The sequence below is a fragment of the Myxine glutinosa genome, chromosome 14 (genome assembly GCF_964187855.1).
Source record: "Myxine glutinosa chromosome 14, kmMyxGlut1.1, whole genome shotgun sequence".
Taxonomy (NCBI): domain Eukaryota; kingdom Metazoa; phylum Chordata; class Myxini; order Myxiniformes; family Myxinidae; genus Myxine; species Myxine glutinosa.
Window position 1 is genome coordinate 39770608 of NC_136274.1, and position 8111 is coordinate 39778718.

An 8111-nucleotide genomic window follows, 5' to 3' on the forward strand; every position below is an offset into this window, starting at 1 on the left:
TGATATACTGAGTTAAGAAAGTAAACCCAAGTCAAGGAAAAAAAAAAATTCCATATTAAATGCCAAGTCTGTATATATATATAATATATATATATATATATATATATATATATATATATATATATATATATATATATATATATATACACATATATATATATATACGTAGTGTGTTCAAAAAGTATCAGACCTTTATTTTTCGTGCGTAAAAAAAGAAGAAGCTAGGGGGGCGTTGATTGGTGCACGTATGTAGGCGATCCTAATGCACACGCGTGAATTTTTTCCCACCTGCAGAAGCTGTCATTCGACGGCAGACCGCCGATGAGTGAGGACATGTAAGTGAGCGCCGTCGGATTTTCGTTTTTGACAAAATGACGGAAAAACTTGAACAACGCTACTGCATCAAATTTTGTGTTTTTTGGCCTCGGGGATGTTGGATGCTTCCATTGTGATGACTGCAACTTGGTTTCTGGGTCGTATCCATAAACCCAGGACTCATCGCCAGTGATCACTGTGTTGAGGAAGCTGGGATCGCTGTTCACAGTCTCCAGCATGTCCTGTCCGATCTCCAAACGGAGTTGCTTCTGCTCAATCGTTAGCAGCTTTGGTACGAACTTCGCTGAGATTCTCCTGAAGCCCAAATCCTCCTTCATAATGGAATGAACGGTGTTGAATCTTGCGGATCGTTTCCACTTGGGAATCGCCAAGCTTTACACAAAATTTGATGCAGTAGCGTTGTTCAAGTTTTTCCGTCATTTTGTCAAAAACGAAAATCCGACGGCGCTCACTTACATGTCCTCGCTCATCGGCGGTCTGCCGTCGAATGACAGCTTCTGCAGGTGGGAAAAAATTCACGCGTGTGCATTAGGATCGCCTACATACGTGCACCAATCAACGCCTCCCTAGCTTCTTTTTTTTTACGCACGAAAAATAAAGGTCGGATACTTTTTGAACACAGTAGTGTGTGTATATATATATATATATATATATATATATACAGTATATTGTTGCGAATATGGAATTTGGCCTCCATATCCGCTTGTAAATATTCCCCTATTTTCTCCAATACTCCCCAACTTTCCCCGATCCCCCATTCCCTAGTCCCATTGCATGTAAATAACAATCAGTAGAGCCGACCTTCCCCTTATTCCCCCATTAAATGTCGTGCCCAGGTCCACCGCACCACACGTAGACAACTTTCGGACATCTTCCTAGTTATTCTTATTCTATGTCAGTTAAGGCCTCGTCTCCATTAATTATGACTCTTCGTTGCACCAGAATGTGATTATATGGCATCAGTAGTGAGTTTAGGACCTTTCCCATACCTCCTTCCATCTTCTTCCCCAACAATTACAACAACAACAGAGGAGATGGCGGCGGAGCGGGGGAGGATGCGTCCTCACACCGGCTCGATTAGCTCCAGACCATGCGCTCCACGGGGTTACCACGAAGGGGCTCCTTGTCAGCTCCTCGTCAAGGGCGGAGCCTGGTAAACCCCCCGCACGCACCCAATGAGAAGCAACGTGCCGATTCCACGAGGCGGAGCTAACGAGCCGAGGGCGTGTCACTCCCCGCCGGATATACGCGGCCCCGCGCCGGATGTGAGAAGATGCGCACCCAGCTTGGAGAAGGAAAGCCACCTGCGAGCGCTGAGTCAGATGCGCCCCCAGCTTGAGCAGACAAGACGCCATCCGAGCGCTGCGACCTCCCCGCATCTCTGGACCGGACCGAGTCGATTCTGACCTTTGAGCCCAGGTGCACCTGGAGCCATCGCTACCTGCCTTTCCTTGCCATCAATCCCCGTGTGAGTCAGCATTTTGTCCCGTTTATCTGTCGTCTGTTGGGAATAATATAAGATTGTGTCTAAGTGCTTGTCTTTCTATGCTGTCCCTCTTGTAGTTGTAATCTAACCTTCCGCCTTAATATAACCTCCTCCGGAGGTCTTGAGAACTGAACCCCTGGTGTCGTATTGTGTTATTGTAGTCCAGCCGGGTGTCTTCTTTTTCTTATTGAGCCAGCATAGCGCGACTAGTCAACGTTCGGGCACAATCGGGTAACTTGTGCAGACGTGGTCATACCAATAAACCGCTCGGTAAATAACATCCAAGCCACGTCTGTAACAATTGGTGTCGAGGAGTGGAATTCGAACCCGGGACTAAATTAGTTAGGCCCAAATTTTGGGAGGGAAAATCGAGCCGGAGCGCGTACGGCGCTCGACCGAATCGATTCGGAGCGCGTTTCCCGCGCGAAATTATAACGGCGAAATTTGAATTTGTTTTACGAAAATAAAATAAAAAACCGAATTTTGAAAGTCGCGCTATGGCGGATCAAGACGGCTGGGGTCCGGTAGGGGAGAGTGAAGCAGGGTCGGTCCAGGACCAAATTGAGGGACATGAGGGACATGAGGAGAGCGAAACAGCGAGGGTAGCAGGCACGCAAAATGGCGCCTCGCAAGAGCGCGCGGTAGCCGAGCCCGCTGTATCACCGGGCTTTAACATGCAGCCGATTGACATACAGGCCCTCATTGCGCAGCTACAGGCAGCTGTACAGATGAGTATGGGGAGCCAGATTGAGCGATTGGGTGAGCGGATGGGGAACCGGATGGATGCTCAGAGTGAGCAAATGAGGGTTCATAGTGGGCGATTAGAGGACCAAATGAGGGGTACCGGTGAGGGATTAGAAAAGAAATTTGAGGGGTTAGACAACGGGATAAAAGAGGTGAAACATGGGTTAACGGGGGTAGAAAATAGAATGGCTGCCCAGGAGAATCAGATAGAGGGAGTGAAAAATGGGTTAGAGGGGTTAGAAAACAGTATGGAAGGCAAATTGAGGGACATGAGGGACCAAGCGGAAAGGGAAGTTAAACAAATGGAGCAGCAGATAGAGGGGGTCAGAATGGGGGTAGAAACCAAACTGGATGCTCACAGGGAGGAAATGGAGCAGATGAGGGTGGCATCTGGGCAGGAGATGCAAGTGATGGGAGAGGAGATCAGAAGAGGAGTGAGTGAGGAGGTCGGAGGAGTGCGCGAGGAGGTGAGGCACTGTAAGGAGCACATGGAGAAGGAGGTGAGAAAGGGGACTGTAAAGTTACAAGGGGGCATAGAGGACCTGACGCAGGAGGTGGAACAGCTGACGGAGGGACAAAAAGAAGTAAAGGAGCAGGTTCAAAGGAACACTGCGGTATTAGGAGGATTAAAAGCGACACAAAACGACATAAAAAACGACTTGATAGCGACAAAGAGGGAATGTCAGACGGTACGTGAGGGACTGACAACGAGGTTGGACGAGGTGATAGAGGTAATGGAGACGAAGGACCGGCAGGTGAGGACGCACCTGGAAACGGTCAAGGTAGCCTTGGAGGACGAGCTTGAGGAGACGTACCGGGGAATAAAAGAGGTGAAGCACAAATTAGAAGAAGTGGAAGAAGGGATGAGCGAAATTAAGAAGCGACGGAGAGGGGATAAGAAAGAGATAAAAGAGGAGATAAAAGAATTGGTCCAGAGTCTGTGTTCGGATCGTGATGATGTGCTCATTAACCGGATGAGGGATTCGCAGGTGATGGAGGAGAAGCGAAGAGGAAGAAGACCTGGTGTAAGTGGTGACCAATATGGTCGTGCGTATGATGCGCCAGGTGATTTAATAAGCTTGGGGGTCGAGATAGACCCGGATGTTCGTGAGAGGCCACTGGTGAAGTGTGCGACAGGTCTGGTGTGCGAAAAAGGAGGTGTGCGAGAAAGTCCGACTCTGGGGTGTGTGAGGAAAAAGTGCACGCCAAGGAGTGAGGGTGCTGGCGAGAGTGAGTCGGTCGTAGCGTGTGTGCGAGGGAGCACATGGGAGCGCGGTGTGGTGAGTGTTACAGAGGGTGTGACGGGAGAGTGTGCGCAAGAGTGTGCGCAGGAGTGTGCGCGAGAAAGGTGTGTGACGGACAGGTGCATGAGGAAAGAGTGCGCTGTCAGAAGTAAGGAAGAGTGTCCACCTGTGGTGAGTGTTACAGAGGGTGTAACGGGAGAGTGTGCGCGAGAAAGGTGTGTGACGGACAGGTGCATGGGGAAAGAGTGTGCTGTCAAGAGTAAGGGTGAGTGCGTTGTCAGGAATGGAGGTGAGAGTAGTGAGAGTGACAAGGAGAGTGAGTTAGTGGTGACAGGTGAGCGAGGATGTACACCTGGGATGGAAGGATGCACACCTGGAATGGTAGAGCGTGAGTGGGAATGCACGCTGGAGTTGGTGGTGAGGCACATGGTTGGGTGTGCGAATGAGGGCACACCTGTGATTGTCACAGAGGAGGTGACAGAGGAGGGGGCGCGAAGCGGTGTATTGGTGAGGTGTGCGAGCAACGAATGTGTGCCAAAGTGTTCGGTGGTCAGGTGTGTGACCAAGGCTGTGAGTGGAATGGGTGTACCTGGGTGTGTAAGGAAAGGTACGAGGAGCATGAGCACGGCTGGATGTGTGAGCAAGGAACGGGCTTCGGGGTGTAAGCATGCAGGTGAAGCATCGACGTTAGACGGGTTAGAGGTTAGAGCGACTTATAGCCGAATCGGGCCCTCGGTGCGTGCTGGGCCTCGCTTTGAACGGCCGCGTCCGTGCTCCACTAGGCGGAGCTGGCAGCCCGATAGAAAGGGTCGTCATGGCGACCACTTTTTGGTGAGACGTGCCGGCAGGTCGAGATCGGGACATTGGATGGCTCCACGCCGAGGTGGTGCGTGGGATCTCGGCCCGGGTAAGCCCCCGTCCCTGCCCCGAATGCCGGACGCATCCAGCCGCTGGCACAAAACAACCAGCATCCATTGCTTGGCTTTACGAAGCCGGGCTTTGGACAGGGATTGGCGCACCGAGAGGTATTAGTGAGTCGACTGGGTGATGAGGTTAGTGTATTGGACCCAAAATTAGAGAAAAACAAAATTTGATGATTGGCAAGGGATTGGCAGTAGTGATTGGCAGATGATGGGTAGTGATTGGCAAATTTTTAATTTGTTGCAATTTGATGTGCAAAATTGGTAGTGAGAGACCCCCGATGGGGTGGGATGGCAAATCTGCCACCCTTTCCCATGTGGGGCAAAGGAGCAATAGCTTATGGGGTGTATGGCAGTGAAAACTAGCCCGGGTGGGTTAGGTTATATGTGTGTAGGGATCTAGCGAAGATGACAGTAGGTGACGTTAAGTTTAGATAGTGACTGATACCTGTAGTGGGGACGCAGGTAGATTAGTGTGGATTATAATGACGTGGGAGCGCAATAGTTTAAAGGGACGACTGGGAAGCGCAAGTTTCAGAGGGGAGTAGTTAGATGAGATGATGCTGTGTGAGGATTGAACAGGTGTGATTGCACAGGTGTGCAACTGGACAGGTGTGTGGAGCAGTGTGTGAGTAGTGAGTGTGTGGATCAGCGCGAATGCGCTTGGGGAGAGAAGGGTGCAGGCGGCACCAAGAATGAGAGCACAGGTGTGCAAGTACAGGTGTGTGGAGAGAGTTGGAGTAAGTGGTACGGAGTGGTGTGCATGGTGCGAAGGTGTGAATGGGGGAAGAGTGGACCCCCATCACGGATACCCGGGGCGGGTAGTGTAAGTGTTAGGTAGAGGGTACAGGTAAATTGTGGTTGGATATTGGCATTTGTGGTGCGGTTGCAGAATGGTGTTGTGGATGGGTGCATTAGTGTTGTGGAAATGGCTGGGCGTGTAGCCTGTTAGTGTGTGTAGTTGGTTGGGCACTCCACCACTGTGAGGATGTCGGCCAGGTGAGGCCGCAGGTGGGCTCTGGGAGCCGGTAGTTGTGAGTGGGTGCCTGAGGATCCCGGGTGTGGATCGGGCAGCCCAGTGCCAGAGAGGGCACGGAGTGGGGAGAGAGCCAGAGGGCCTTCCCCTGGTAGTTAGGTTAGGGTAAGGAGCAGGTAAGCTCGGAGGCAACTGCAGTGGTGGAGGTGTGCAGGTGGGTAGACCCACTGGGAGAGGTACACGTCGCAGCCCAGAAATTGTACGAGGGCACCGGGAGAGGAATCGGGGGAGTGAGACCCCAAATTGAAGAGCACCACAGTTTGGCCAATGGGAATTGGTTTTTAGAACCCATAGTGTAAGAGGGCCAATGGTTTGGCCGGAGGAAGACCCCGGGTGGTGTAAAGTTGTTAAAGTCATTTAGGAAATAGTTAGGATTGAAGAACCTGTCGCACCATACGCAGCCACTTACCTGTGGTGATGATGATGACTCCACACCTGTGTTTTCTTTGTTTTGTGCAGGAAATGAGATTGCTGTGAGGATTTGTGAGACGCATCACGACGTGGATGAGACATTGGGGTGATTCCATCTCTCCCTCCCAAGGAGGGACTGATGATGAATTGGTAATGGCAAATTTTGATGTGCAGTTGGAGATGGCAAATTTTGATGAGAGTTGAAAATGGCAAATTTGATTGGTTAGGAGGGAGAGAAGACGAATTTGGTTTATGGGAGGAACGGGGAAGACAGTAGGGATGTTTGTCGATTTGTAAAGTAGATGTTTATGGGTAGTGTTGTGTTGTGTGGATACAGTAAGGGGTAAGGGAGGGGCCATGTAGGTTACCTGGTGGGGGGGGGGCGTACGATAGGAACGTACCTGTCTCACCTGGTTCCCATGTGCCCCCAGGGTGCATCACCTTACATTGCGTGCACTTTTGCGCCCTTACCACCTTACTCACTTGTCTGCTTCTTTTGTCTCCCACCTCCGAGGATCTGGCTTTGGGGTAGAGAGAGAGGAGAGAGAGGTGCTGGCTGCGCAGTTGTGGGCCTGCACTTTCGCTGTTTGCTGCCGGGATCGATACACCATATGGACCGCAATGTTTGTGGCCACCCACAATGGACCGCAGTTCGTTTGCGGCCAAGCACCACCCGGGGATGGACCTATGGATCAACGTGGCACCCATGCCATACAGGTGAACCACTAATAGTTAACACCACCAAGTGCACCACAAGAAGAGCAAGAGACACCTGCAGGGTTAGGGGTTGTCGAATTTATTTTTATTCCAATGAACAATGGTGACTGCACCGATTGGTGGTGGGGTGGTGCTGTTGATGCTCGGGAAGGGTGCTCTGCACGTTATTAAAGGCCGTCGGCCACAGAGCACTCGTGGGTTGGTGTATCGATGTTGGCAAGCGCTCTCTCTCTATGCATAACATCTGCATGTGTTCCTCCAAAAACAGGTCCTGGATCGTAGTGTAAATAGCAGCGTAGTCTTGTAAATAATGCTCCCTACCGGCTGTATGTTTAGTTTGAGAATTCTTTCCGGATTCGGTTATCCTGTGGGTGTGTTTCTGTGAGGAGAAGGGTGCAACGTCGCAGGGGGACATATTTACTCATTTGTGAATATCTGTAAAACTGTCGCACTCAGGGTAGAGTTAATAGTAGAGGGAACTACATTGCGTGCCACACTAAAGTAGGTAAAAATTTATCGGGTCGGGACGCCCCGAGGGTAGAGAAGGGTGCAATGTTGCGAATATGGAATTTGGCCTCCATATCCGCTTGTAAATATTCCCCTATTTTCTCCAATACTCCCCAACTTTCCCCGATCCCCCATTCCCTAGTCCCATTGCATGTAAATAACAATCAGTAGAGCCGACCTTCCCCTTATTCCCCCATTAAATGTCGTGCCCAGGTCCACCGCACCACACGTAGACAACTTTCGGACATCTTCCTAGTTATTCTTATTCTATGTCAGTTAAGGCCTCGTCTCCATTAATTATGACTCTTCGTTGCACCAGAATGTGATTATATGGCATCAGTAGTGAGTTTAGGACCTTTCCCATACCTCCTTCCATCTTCTTCCCCAACAATTACAACAACAACAGAGGAGATGGCGGCGGAGCGGGGGAGGATGCGTCCTCACACCGGCTCGATTAGCTCCAGACCATGCGCTCCACGGGGTTACCACGAAGGGGCTCCTTGTCAGCTCCTCGTCAAGGGCGGAGCCTGGTAAACCCCCCGCACGCACCCAATGAGAAGCAACGTGCCGATTCCACGAGGCGGAGCTAACGAGCCGAGGGCGTGTCACTCCCCGCCGGATATACGCGGCCCCGCGCCGGATGTGAGAAGATGCGCACCCAGCTTGGAGAAGGAAAGCCACCTGCGAGCGCTGAGTCAGATGCGCCCCCA